This window comes from Delphinapterus leucas, chromosome 3 (genome assembly GCF_059928025.1).
Source record: "Delphinapterus leucas isolate spDelLeu-1000000601 "Yukka" chromosome 3, BTC_Dleu_Yukka2, whole genome shotgun sequence".
Classification (NCBI taxonomy): Eukaryota; Metazoa; Chordata; class Mammalia; order Artiodactyla; family Monodontidae; genus Delphinapterus; species Delphinapterus leucas.
This window is the reverse complement of record NC_143131.1, coordinates 126,665,615-126,680,124: the sequence shown is the minus strand read 5'-3', so window position 1 is coordinate 126,680,124 and position 14,510 is coordinate 126,665,615. Positions and strand designations below refer to the sequence as shown.

The 14,510-nt window shown below is 38.2% G+C and overlaps 1 protein-coding gene across 15 annotated transcripts in view; it reads right to left on the bottom strand.

The window, feature by feature from the left end:
- ABLIM3 (actin binding LIM protein family member 3) overlaps positions 1 to 14,510 on the bottom strand; it is a 193,549-nt gene that overhangs the window by 92,239 nt on the left and 86,800 nt on the right. The window lies entirely within an intron of this gene.

The following is a 14,510-nucleotide window of genomic DNA, read 5'->3' as shown; positions in this document are numbered from 1 at the left end:
TTCAGTTTTCCTAGCATCATTTGTTGAAGACTGTTCTTTCCCTATTGAATTATTTTGGCTGCCTCTATGACATTCAACTGACCATAAATATAAGGGTTTATTTTTGCACTCTCATTTTGACTCTATTGATCTATATGTCTATCCTTGAACCACACTGTTTTGTTTATTGTAGCTTTGTAGTAAGTTTTGAAAGTGGGAAGTTTGAGTCTTCCAACCTTGTTCTTCTTTTTCAAGATTGCTTTGGCTATTTTATGTTCTTTTCAATTCCATATGCATTTTAGAATCAGTCTGCCAATTTCTACAGAGAAGCAAGTGGGGATTTTTATAGCAATTACATGTGTTATGAACTGAATAGTGTCCTCCCCCAAATTCATATGTTGAAGCCCCAAGCCCTAATGTGATGGTACTTAGATAGGTGGTCTTTAGGAGATAATCAGGTTTAGATGAGGTCATAAGGATGGGACCTTCATTATGGGATTAGTGACCTCATTAGAAGAGACACCAGCAAACTTGCTCATTCTCGTTCTCCCTCTCTTTCTCTCTCTCTGCTCCTCCCTCCCTCCCTCTGTGATATGTGAGGACACAGTGAGAGGGAAGCTGTCTGCAAGCCAGGAAGGAAGCTCTCCATAACCCAACTATGAAGGCACCTTAATCTTGGACTTCCAGCCTCCAGAACTGTGAGAAAATACACTACTGTTGTTTAAGCCATCCAATCTATGTTATTTTGTTATGGCAGCCTGAGCTAAGATAGCACTAAGTTTGTAGATTGATCTAAAGAATACTGCCATCATAACAATGTTAAGGCTTCTGATCCATGAGCATGGTATATCTTTCCATTTACTTAGATAGTCTTTAATATTTTGTAGTTTTCAAAGTATAAACTTTACACTTTTGTTAAATTCTTCTTCTTGTTTTTCAATGTAGCTCTCAAAGCATTTCCAGATCTTTATTATTTAAGAGAACATATCACCCCTCCTAGGTATATGGACAAGAGAAATCATATACATGTTGACCAGATGACACATAAAAGAATGTCTATAGCCACATTATATGTAATGCTGGACACAACTCAAATGCTCATCAACAGTAAGAAGAATAAATTCATGGTGGTATAATATAATCACACAATGGAACATATAGCAATGAGGATGAACAAACCATAAATGCATGAAACAACAAGACTGACTCTCACAAACAAAATGTTAGCACAGGAAGCCAGATGTAAAAGAGTACCCACACTGATTCTACTTATATGATGTTTACAACAGGCAAAACTTACTTATGATGTTAGAAGCAGGACAGTGGATACTTTTGATGGGGGGCAGTGACTGGTGGGACATGCAAAGTAAGTTTCTGAGGTGCTGGTGATGTGCTGTTTCTTTTTTTGTTGTTGTCGTTGTTTTTTGTTTGTTTCTTTTGGTTTTTAAAAATTTTTTTTTACTTAATTTATTTTTTAATACAGCAGGTTCTTATTAGTCATCAATTTTATACACATCAGTGTATACATGTCAATCCCAATCGCTGAATTCATCTCACCCCCACCCCCACCCTCCTGCCGCTTTCCCCCCTTGGTGTCCATACATTTCTTCTCTACATCTGTGTCTCAAATTCTGCCCTGCAAACCGGTTCATCTGTACCATTTTTCTAGGTTCCACATATATGCATTAATATACGATATTTTTCTCTGACTTACTTCACTCTGTATGACAGTCTCTAGATTCATCCACGTCTCAACAAATGACCCAATTTCGTTCCTTTTTGTGGCTGAGTGATATTCCATTGTACATATGTACCACATCTTCTTTATCCATTTGTCTGTCGATGGGCGTTTAGGTTGCTTCCATGACCTGGCTATTGTAAATAGTGCTGCAATGAACATTGTGGTGCATGTGTCTTTTGAATTATGGTTTTCTCTGGGTATATGCCCAGTAGTGGGATTGCTGGATCATATGGTAATTTTTAGTTTTTTAAGGAACCTCCATACTGTTCTCCATAGTGGCTGTATCAATTTATATTCTAACCAACAGGGCAAGAGGGTTCCCTTTTCTCCACACCCTCTCCAGCATTTGTTGTTTGTAGATTTTCTGATGACGCCCATTCTAACTGGTGTGAGGTGGTACCTCATTGTAGTTTTGATTTGCATTTCTCTAATAATCTGTGATGCTGAGCAGCTTTTCACGTGCTTCTTGGCCATCTGTATGTCTTCCTTGGAGAAATGTCTATTTAGGTCTTCTGCCCATTTTTTGATTGGGTTGTTTGTTTTTTTAATATTGAGCTGCATGAGGTGTTTATATATTTTGGAGATTAATTCTTTGTCCGTTGATTCATTTGCAAAATATTTTCTCCCATTCTGAGGGTTGTCTTTTTGTCTTGTTTATGGTTTCCTTTCCTTTGTTTATGGTTTGTCCTTATGTCTTGTTTATGGTTTCCTTTCCAATAAATATTTTTGCTGTGCATAAGCTTTTAAGTTTCATTATGTCCAATTTGTTTATTTCTGTTTTTATTTCCATTACTCTAGGAGGTGGATCAAAAATGATCTTGCTGTGATTTATGTCAAAGAGTGCTCTTCCTATGTTTTCCTCTAAGAGTTTTATAGTATCCATTCTTAAATTTAGGTCTCTAATCCATTTTGAGTTTATTTTTGTGTATGGTGTTAGGGAGTGTTCTAATTTTATTCTTTTACATGTAGCTGTCCAGTTTTCCCAGCACCATTTAATGAACAGACTGTCTTTTCTCCATTGTATATCCTTGTCTCCTTTGTCATAGATTAGTTGACCATAGGTGCGTGGGTTTATCTCTGGGCTTTCTATCTTGTTCCATTGATCTATGTTTCTGTTTTTGTGCCAGTACCATATTGTCTTGATTACTGTAGCTTTACGGTATACTCTGAAGTCAGGGAGTCTGATTCCTCCAGCTCCATTTTTTTCCCTCAAGACTGCTTTGGCTATTCGGGATCTTTTGTGTCTCCATACAAATTTAAAGATTTTGTGTTCTAGTTCCTTAAGAAACGCCGTTGGTAATTTCATAGGAATTGCATTGAATCTGTAGATTGCTTTGGGTAGTATAGTCATTTTCACAATATTGATTCTTCCAATCCAAGAACATGTTATATCTCTCCATCTGTTCATATCGTCTTTAATTTCTTTCATCAATGTCTTATAGTTTTCTGCATACAGGTCTTTTGTCTCCCTAGGTAGCTTTATTTCTAGGTATTTTATTCTTTTTGTTGCAGTGGTAAATGGGAGTGTTTCCTTGATTTCTCTTTCAGATTTTTCATCATTAGTGTATAGGAATGCAAGAGATTTCTGTGCATTAATTTTGTATCCTGCAACTTTACCAAATTCATTGATTAGCTCTAGTAGTTTTCTGGTGGCAGTTTTAGGATTCTCTATGTATAGTATCACATCCTCTGCAAACAGTGACAGCTTTACTTCTTCTTTTCCAATTTGTTTTCCTTTTATTTCTTTTTCTTCTCTGATTGCTATGGCTAGGGCTTCAAAGCTATGCTGAATAAGAGTGGTGAGAGTGGACATCCTTGTCTTGTTCCTGATCTTAGAGGAAATGCTTTCAGTTTTTCACCATTGAGAATGACATTTACTGTGGGTCTGTCGTATATTGCCTTTATTATATTGAGGTAGGTTTCCTCTATGCCCACTTTCTGGAGAGTTTTTATCATAAATGGGTGTTGAATTTTGTCGAAAGCTTTCTCTGCATCTATTGAGATGATCATATGGTTTTTATTCTTCAGTTTGTTAATATGGTGTATCACATTGATTTGCGTATACTGAAGAATCCTTGCATCCTTGGGATAAATCCCACTTGATCATGGTGTATGATCCTTTTAATGTGTTGTTGGATTCTGTTTGCTAGTATTTTGTTGAGGATATTTGCATCTATATTCATCAGTGATATTGGTCTGTAATTTTCTTTTTTTTGTAGTATCTTTTTCTGGTTTTGGTATCAGGGTGATGATGGCCTCATAGAATGAGTTTGGGAGTGTTCCTTCCTCTGCAATTTTTTGGAAGAGTTTGAGAAGGATGGGTGTTAGCTCTTCTCTAAATGTTTGATAGAATTCACCTGTGAAGCCACCTGGTCCTGGACTTGTATTTGTTGGAAGATTTTTAATCACAGTTTCAATTTCATTATTTGTGATTGGTCTGTTCATATTTTCTATTTCTTCCTGGTTCAGTCTTGGAAGGTTATACCTTTCTAAGAATTTGTCCATTCCTTCCATGTTGTCCATTTTATTGGCATAGAGTTGCTTGTAGTAGTCTCTTAGGGTGCTTTGTATTTCTGCCGTGTCTGTTGTAACTTCTCCTTTTTCATTTCTAATTTTATTGATTTGAGTCCTCTTCCTCTTTTTCTTGATGAATATGGCTAAGGGTTTATCAATTTTATCTTCTCAAAGAACCAGCTTTTAGTTTTTTTGATCTTTGCTATTGTTTTCTTTGTTTCTATTTCATTTATTTCTGCTCGGATATTTATGACTTCTTTCCTTCTGCTAACTTTGGGTTTTGTTTGTTCTTCTTTCTCTAGTTCCTTTAGGTGTAAGGTTAGATTGTTTATTTGAGATTTTTCTTGTTTCTTGAGGTAGGCTTGTATAGCTATAAACTTCCCTTTTAGAACTGCTTTTGCTGCATCCCATAGGTTTTGGATTGTCGTATTCTCATTGTCATTTGTCTCTAGGTATTTTTTGATATCCTCTTTGATTTCTTCAGTGATCTCTTGGTTATTTAGTAAGGTATTGTTCAGCCTCCATGTGTTTGTGTTTTTTATGTTTTTTTTCCTGTAATTTATTTCTAATCTCATAGCATTGTGGTCAGAAAAGATGCTTGACATGATTTCAATTTTCTTAAATTTATTGAGGCTTGATTTGTGACCCAAGATGTGATCTATCCTGGAGAATATTCCGTGCACACTTGAGAAGAAAGTGTAATTTGCTGTTTTTGGATGGAACGTCCTACAAATATCAATTAAATCTATCTGGTCTATTGTGTCATTTAAAGCTTCTGTTTCCTTATTTATTTTCATTTTGGATAATCTGTCCATTGACATGAGGTGTTAAGGTCCCCCACGATTATTGTGTTACTGTCGATTTCCTCTTTTATAGCTGTTAGCAGTTGCCTTATGTATTGAGGTGCTCCTATGTTGGGTGCATATATATTTATAATTGTTATATCTTCTTCTTGGATTGATCCCTTGATCATTATGTAGTGTCCTTCCTTGTCTCTTGTAACATTCTTTATTTGAAAGTCTATTTTATCTGATATGAGTACAGCTACTCCAGCTTTCTTTTGATTTCCACTGACATGGAATATTTTTTTCCATCCCCTCACTTTCAGTCTGTATGTGTCCCTAGGTCTGAAGTGGGTGTCTTGTAGACAGCATATAGATGGGTCTTGTTTTTGTACCCATTCACAAAGCCTGTGTCTTTTGGTTGGAGCATTTAATCCATTCACGTTTAAGGTAATTATCAATATGTATGTTCCTATGACCATTTTCTTAATTGTTTTGGGTTTGTTTTTGTAGGTCCTTTTCTTCTCTTGTGTTTCCCAATTAGAGAAGTTCCTTTAGCATTTGTTGTAGAGCTGGTTTGGTGGTGCTGAATTCTCTTAGCTTTTGTTTGTCTGAAAAGCTTTTGATTTCTCTATCGAATCTGAATGAGATCCTTGCCGGGTAGAGTGATCTTGGTTGTAGGTTCTTCCCTTTAATCCCTTTAAGTATATCATGCCACTCTCTCCTGGCTTGTAGAGTTTCTGCTGAGAAATAAGCTGTTAACCTTATGGGAGTTCCCTCGTATGTTATTTGTTGTTTTTCCCTTGCTGCTTTCAATATTTTTTCTTTGTCTTTAATTTTTGCCAATTTGATTACTATGTATCTTGGCGTGTTTCTCCTTGGGTTTATCCTGTATGGGACTCTGCGCTTCCTGGACTTGGGTGGCTATTTCCTTTCCCATGCTAGGGAAGTTTTCGACTATAATCTCTTCAAGTATTTTCTTGGGTCCTTTCTCTCTCTCTTCTCCTTCTGGGACCCCTATAATGCAAATGTTGTTGTATTTAATGTTGTCCCAGAGGTCTCTTAGGCTGTCTACATTTCTTTTTATTCTTTTTTCTTTATTCTGTTCCACAGCAGTGAATTCCACCATTCTGTCTTCCAGGTCACTTATCCGTTCTTCTGCCTCAGTTATTCTGCTATTGATTCCTTCTAGCGTAGTTTTCATTTCAGTTATTGTATTGTTCATCTCTGTTTGTTTGTTCTGTAATTCTTCTAAGTCTTTGTAAAACATTTCTTGCATCTTCTCCATCTTTGCCTCCATTCTTTTTCTGAGGTCCTGGATCATCTTCACTATCGTTATTCTGAATTCTTTTTCTGGAAGGTTGCCTATCTCCACTTCATTTAGTTGTTTTTCTGGGGTTTTATCTTGTTCCTTCATCTGGTACATAGCCCTCTGCCTTTTCATCTTGTCTATCTTTCTGTGAATGTGGTTTTTATTCCACAGGCTGCAGGATTGTAGTTCCTCTTGCTTCTGCTGTGTGCTCTCTGGTCGACGTGGCTATCTAAGAGGCTTGTGCAAGTTTCCTGATGGGAGGGACTGGTGGTGGGTAGAGCTGACTGTTGCCTTGGTTGGTAGAGCTCAGTAAAAGTTTAATCCGCTTGACTGCTCATGGGTGGGTCTGGGTTCCCTCCCTGTTGGTTGTTTGGCCCAGGGGAACCCAACACTGGAGCCTACCTGGGCTCTTTGGTGGGGCTAATGGCAGACTCTGGGAGGGCTCACACCAAGAAGTACTTCCCAGAACTTCTGCTGCCAGTGTCCTTGTCCCCACGGTGAGACACAGCCACCCCCTGCCTCTGCAGGAGACCCTCCAACACTAGCAGGTAGGTCTGGTTCAGTCTCCCCTGGGGTCACTGCTCCTTCCCCTGGGTCCCAATATGCACACTACTTTGTGTGTGCCCTCCAAGAGTGGAGTCTCTGTTTCCCCCAGTCCTGTCGAAGTCCTGCAATCAAATCCCACTAGGCTTCAAAGTCTGATTCTCTAGGAATTCCTCCTCCCATTGCTGGGCCCCCAGGTTGGGAAGGCTGACGTGGGGCTCAGAACCTTCACTCCAGTGGGTGGACTTCTGTGGTATAAGTGTTCTCCAGTCTCTGAGTCACCCACCCAGCAGTTACAGGATGTGACTTTACTGTGATTGCGCCCCCCCTACCGTCTCACTGTGGCTGCCTCTTTGTCTTTGGATGTGGGGTTATCTTTTTTGGTGAGTTCCAGTGTCTTCCTGTCGATGATTGTCCAGCAGCTAGTTGTGATTCTGCTGTTCTCGCAAGAGGGAGTGAGAGCACGTCCTTCTACTCCGCCGTCTTGGTTCAGGGCCGAAAATCTCTTGTTAAATTCATATGCATTTTATTTTTGATGCTATTGTAAATGGAACTGTTTTCTCAATTTTATTTTCAGATTATTCATTGCAAGTGTATAGAAATACAATTGATTTTGGTATATTGATCTTGTACCTTGAAATCTGATGAACTTATTTGCTAGTTCTAATAGTCTTTTTTAGCACATTCCTTAAGATTTGTTATATACAAGATCATGTCATGTGCAAATAGAGACAGTCTTACTTCTTTTTCAATCTGGGTGACTTCTATTTCATTTTCTTGCCTAATTGACCTAGCATGAACCTGCAGTATAATGTTAAATAGAAGCAGTAAGAGCAGACATTCTTTTCTTATTTTTGATCTCACAAGGGAAGCAGTCTTGCAGCATTAAGTATGATTTAAGCTGTGGGTTTGCCTTTGTTCTTGAAAGATAGTTTTGCTGAATACATAATCCTAAATTTACAGTTACTTCTTTCAGTACATAAAGGTATTATTCCACTGGTTTCAGATTTCCTTGTTGTGACTAAAACTTCAGCTGTCAGCTTATTTACCACTCATATGCAGATGATCTGTCTCTTATCTCTGGCTACTTTTTAAGACGGGTTTTTTTGGTTGTTTTTGGTGATCTGCAGTTTCACCATGATGTGTGTAGGTAGATTTCTTTTATATTTTTCTACTGGGATTCATTAACTTTCCTAGATTCAAGGATTTGTGTCTCTCAACAGTTCTACATAATTCACAGATGTTATCTCTTCAAATATTGTCTTCTTACTCATGTTCTCTATTATACATCTCTAGAACTCTGATTAGATATATGTCAAACCTTCTCACTATATTCTCCATGTATAAAGTTCTCTTTTATTTTTATCACTTTCTTATATTTCTGACCTATATGTATATACCTCTCTGCTAAATCTTACAGTTTATTAATTATCTCTTCAGCAACGTCTGATGTGCTATTTAATCCATATGCTGAGTTTTTAATTTCAATTATTATACATTTTTATCTCTAAAATGTACATTGTTTCAAAATAACAAAGAACTTTGTTATTTCTCTATTGCCTTTCTTTATGGTCAGGTTCATATCAAACAACCTGTGCACTAAGCTACCTGCTTCATGGGGTGGTCAAATCCTGCATAGATGTGGTGTTCATTCACTTTCTCCCTTTCCATCTCACAGGGTAACAGAATGCAGAGAAAACCAAAAAAGCTGTACACACTCTAAAAAGTAAAAAAAAAAAAAAAAAAAAGATACAAATGAACTTATTTATAAAACAGAAACAGACTCACAGACTTCAAAAACAAATTTATGGTTATCAAAGGGGAAACGTGGGGGGGGGGATAAATTAGGAGCTTGGGATTAACATACACACACTACTATATATAAAATAGATAACCAACAAGGACCTACTGTATAGCACAGGGAACTCTACTCAACATTCTGCAATAACCTATATGGCAAAAGAATCTGAAAGAGAATGGATATATGTATATGTATAACTGAATCACTTTACTGTGCATCTGAAACTAACACAATATTGTAAATCAGCTATACTCGAATATAAAATAAAAAATTAAATTAAAAAAATGTTTATGTTGTTTCTTTTTCACATATGCTGTGTTATTTGTTTAAATGTGTGGGGTTTTGCTCATTTTCTTCTGGCTTGTCTTACTTGTTTAAACATACTGAATGTAGTTATTATATAATGTCAGAAAATTCCGGTCTATAAAGTCTTTGAGGTTCCCTGTCTACTTTCCATCGTTTCTGCTGGCTCTCCCCCATTATGATTTGTACATTTTTGACTGTGAGTTATTCGTTTTGCTAATAATTTTATCTGTAGTAATTCTTTGAGATCAGGAATAAAGCTGTGTTCCTCTAAAGAGGATTATCCTTTTCTTCTGGCATTTACGAAGCGTGGGACCACTTTCTTTTAAATTGTTTCACTTTTTTTTTAATGCCAAATATATAGCATGAAAATAGAATGTGAATCCATATACAGGGTGGATTATGGGTAGATTTTTTTTTTTTTTTTTTTTTTGCGGTACGTGGGCCTCCTACTGTTGTGGCCTCTCCCGTTGCGGAGCACAGGCTCCAGACGTGCAGGCTTAGCAGCCATGGCTCACGGGCCCAGCCGCTCCGCGGCATGTGGGATCCTCCCGGACCAGGGCACGAAATCGTGTCCCCTGCATCAGCAGGCGGACTCTCAACCGCTGCACCACCAGGGAAGCCCTGGGTAGACATTTTGATACAAGTTTTATTCTCTTCTACCCAGTGCCCAAGTTGGTACAGGCAAGTTTCAGTGCTGTTTCCTTCTCCACTTTACTTCTCATCCATCTATACACTGAGAGGAAGTTTTTGTAGGGGGAAACCTCGACTTTACTCAGAGGTCTACTGTTAGAATCCTACTTTGATCAGGCTCTAGGCTTTGACTCCTGTTCTCCATGATCCATATAGCTATCAAGGTAAAAGCTCAAGGTCTTCAAGGTTTAGCAGAAACCATGAAGATTAAATCTGGCATTAGCAGTCACACCCGGGTATCTGCTTTTATTTTTATTTTTTACCTCTACAGATTCCTTCATTTCATGTCAGTACAGTAGTCCACTTTAAAAGGGTTGTAAAAGAAATTCATAGAAATTTTAGATTTTTCAAATGAGAAGGCTATTTAAGTATGATTTAAGCTGTGGGTTTGCCTTTGTTCTTGAAAGATAGTTTTGCTGAATACATAATCCTAAATTTACAGTTACTTCTTTCAGTACATAAAGGTATTATTCCACTGGTTTCAGATTTCCTTGTTGTGACTAAAGCTTCAGCTGTCAGCTTATTTACCACTCATATGCAGATGATCTGTCTCTTATCTCTGGCTACTTTTAAGGGTTTTTTTGGTTGTTTTTGGTGATCTGCAGTTTCACCATGATGTGTGTAGGTAGATTTCTTTTATATTTTTCTACTGGGATTCATTAAGTTTCCTAGATTCAAGGATTTGTGTCCCTATATTAGGAATTTGTGTCCCTAATCTCTATACTGGCTACTGCTGGCAACAAAAATACACTCTAAGCAAGTTGACATTGAAAATATTCAGAAAAATAATAGTCTCTTTTGTTTTCAAAATCTCCATTAAAAGAATTTCTATGATCTCCCTATGGTAGACTGTCAAAATTGCCAAATTCTTCCCTTCTCTGTATTCACACCATTGAAAACTGATTCTGCAGGTCCTCACACAAAAGGCAAGGTTTATTTCTCCATGATCTTGAATCTGGGTTGGCCATTTGACTTGTTTTGGCCAATGGGACATTAACAAGTATAACACAAGCTGAGGCTTGAAAAGATCTTGTTTACTGAAGTCTGCTTTCTTGTTGAATTTGGAACTCTGAGACCACCATGGAAATGAGTCCAAGCCAGTCTGCTGGAGGATGAGAAACCAAATGGAGGCACTCAGGTCAACTGCCTGCCAACCACTGCCAGCTGACCCACCATAACATCATGATGAGGTGAGGAGAGATAAGCAGAGCCAGGTCAGATTGGAAGAAGTGCCCAGCCAACCCAGAGAATCATGAACTAAATAAAAGATTGTTTTAAACTATTAAATTTTGGCTTAAAGCAAAACATAACAAATACAACCTCTTAAGACTATAACTGTAGAGTCATGGCTCAAATCTCCTTATAACAATTTTATTCTCATTACTCTTTGCCCTGTTTCAATTTCTGGGGATGTAAAAATGGTCTCCCACCAAGATATTCTTGCAGGTCAACTTGCACTAAAGGGGTATGCCAATCCTCAGTATAAAATACAAACCACATGAAGTTTTGCCAAGATGGCAGAGTAGAAGGATATGAACTCACCTTCTCTCACAAAAAACAAAATCATAACTAACTGCTGAACAACTATCAACAATAACAACAACAAAAACACTGGAACCTACCAAAAAAGATATTGTACGTCCAAAGACAAAGAATGAGCCACTTTGAGATGGTAGGAGGGGTGCAATTGCAGTAAGATCAAATTCCATACCTGCTGGATGGGTGACCCACAAGCTGGAATATAATTATATCAAAGAGGTTCTCCCACAGGAGAGAAAGTTCTGAGCCCACATCAGGCTCCCCAGCCTGGGGGTCTGGCATTGGGAGGAGGAGCCCTCAGAGCACCTGGCTTTGAAGACCAGTGGAGTTTGATCACAGGAATTCCACAGGACTGGGGGAAACAGAAAACTCCACTCTTGGAGGGTGCACACAAGGGCTCATGCACACCAGAACCCAGGGGAAAAAGCAGTGACCTCATAGGATCCTGGGCCAAAACTACCTGCCAGTATTGGAGGGTCTCCTGTGGAGGCAGGGGGGTGGCTGTGGCTCACTTCAGGGACAGAGACACTGGTGGCAGTAGTTCTGGGGAGTACTCATTGGCGTGAGCCCTCCTAGAGGCCACCATTTTCTCACTAAGACCACCCAACAGCCTTTAGGCTCCAGTGCTGGGACACCTCAGGCTAAAGAACAAACAGGGCTGGAAAACAGCCCCACCCATCAGCAGACAGGCTGCCTAAAGTCCTCCTGAGCCCACAGCTTCCCACTAATCACACGTCTTAACACGGCCCTGCCAACCAGAGGGACAAGACACAGCTCCACCCACCAGTGGGCAGGCACCAGTCCCTCCCACCAGGAAGCCTGCACAAGCCTCTTGGACCAGTCTTATCCACCAGGGGGAAGACAGCAGAAGCAAGAATTATAACCCTGCAGCCTGCGGAACAGAAACCGCAATCACAGAAAGCTAGACAAAATGAGATGGCACAGAAATATGTCCCAGATGAAGGAACAAGATGAAATCATAGAAGAACAACTAAATGAAGTGGAGATAGGCAATATACCCGAAAAAGAATTCAGAGTAATGATGGTAAAGATGATCCAAGATCTTGGATAAAGAATGGAAGCACAGACTGAGAAGATACAAAAAATGTTTAACAAAGAGCTAGAAGATCTAAAGAACAAACAGAGATGAACAATTCAATAACTGAAGTGAAAAATACACTAGAAGGAATCAATAGCAGAATAAATGAGGCAGAAGAATGAATAAGTGAACTGAAAGACAGCATGGTGGAAATCACTGCCATGGAACAGAACAAAGAAAAAAGAATGAAAAGAAATGAGGACAGTCTAAGAGACCTCTGGGACAACATTAAATACACCAACATTTGCATTATAGGGGTCCCAGAAGGAGGAGGAGGAGAGAGAGAAAGGGCCTGAGAAAATATTTGAAGAGATAACAGCCAAAAACTTCCCTAGCATGGGAAAGGAAACAGTCACCCAAGTCCAGGAAATGCAGAGACTCCCAGGCAGGATAATCCAAGGAGGAACACACCAAGACACATAGTAATCAAATTGACAAAAAATAAAGACAGAAAGAAAATATTAAAAGCCACAAGGGAAAAGCAACAAATAACATACAAGGGAATATCCATAAGGTTATCAGCTGATTTTTCAGCAGAAACTCTGCAGGTCAGAGGGAGTGGCATGATATACTTAAAATGATGAAAGGGAAAAACCTATAACCAAGAATACTCTACCCAGCAAGGCTCTTGTTCAGCTTCAACAGAGAAATCAAAAGCTTTACAGACAAGCAAAAGCTAAAAGAATTCAGCACCACCAAACCAGCTTTACAACAAATGGTAAAGGAACTTCTCTACGTGGAAAAGAAAAGGCCACACATAGAAATAAGAAAATTATGAATGGAAAAGCTCACTGGTAAAGGCAAACATATAGTAAAGGTAGGAAATCATCTACGCAAATATATCAAAACCAGCAATTGTGAGGAGAGTACAAATGCAGGATATTGGAAATGCGTTTGAAATTAAAAGACCACCAACTGAAAACAACCTTGTATATGTATAGACTGCTATATCAAAACCTCATGGTAACTACAAACTGAAAATCTACAGTAGATACACACAGAAAAAGGAAAAGGAATCCAAACACAGCACTAAAATTAGTCATCAAATCGTAAGAGAAGAGAACAAATGAGGAAGGGGAGAAAAAAGACCTGCAAAAACAAATCCAAAACAATTAACAAAATGGCAATAAGAACATAGATATTGATAATTACCTTAAATGTAAATGGATTAAATGTTCCAACCAAGAGACATAGACTGGCTGAATGGATACAAAAACAAGATCCATTTATATGCCGTCTATAGGAGAACCACTTCAGATTTAGGGACACATACAGACTGAAAGTGAGGGGATGGAAAAAGGTATGCCATGCAAATAGAAATCAAAAGAAAGCTGAAGTAGCAATACTCATATCAGACAACATAGGCTTTAAAATAGGCTGTTACAAGAGACAAAGAAGGACACTACATAATGATCAAGGGATCAATCCAAGAAGAAGATACAACAATTGTAAATATATATGTATCCAATATAGGAGCACCTCAATATATAAGGCAAATGCTAGCAGCCGTAAAAGGAGAAATCCACAGTAACACAATGATAGTGGGAAAACGTAACACAATGATAGTGGGAGAATTTAACAATCCAGTTACATCAATGGACAGATCATCCAGACGGAAGATCAATAAGGAAACACAGGCCTTAAATGACAAATTAGATCAGATGGACTTAATTGATATTTATAGAACATTCCATCCAAAAGCAACAGAATACATTTTCTTCTCAAGTGCACATGGAACATTCTCCAGGATAGATCTTATCCTGGGCCACAAATCAAGCCTCAGTAAATTTAAGAAAACTGAAATCATATCAAGCATCTTTTCTGACTACAACACAATGAGACTAGAAATCAATTACAGGAAAAAATCCTGTAAAAAACACAAACACATGGAGGCTAAACAATATGTTACTAAACACTCAATGGATCACTGAAGAAATCAAAGAGGAAATCACAAAATACCTAGGAACAAATGAAAACAAAAACACAATGGTCCAAAACCTACAGGATGCAGCAAAAGCAGTTCTAAGAGGGAAGTCTATAGCAATACAATCTTACCTAAGGAAATAAGAAAAATCTCAAAGAAACAACCGAACCTCACACCTAAAGCAACTAGGGAAAGAAGAACAAACAAAACCCAAAGTTAGCAGAAGGAAAGAAGTCATAAAGATCAGAGCAGAAATAAATGAAACAGAGATGAAGAAAAC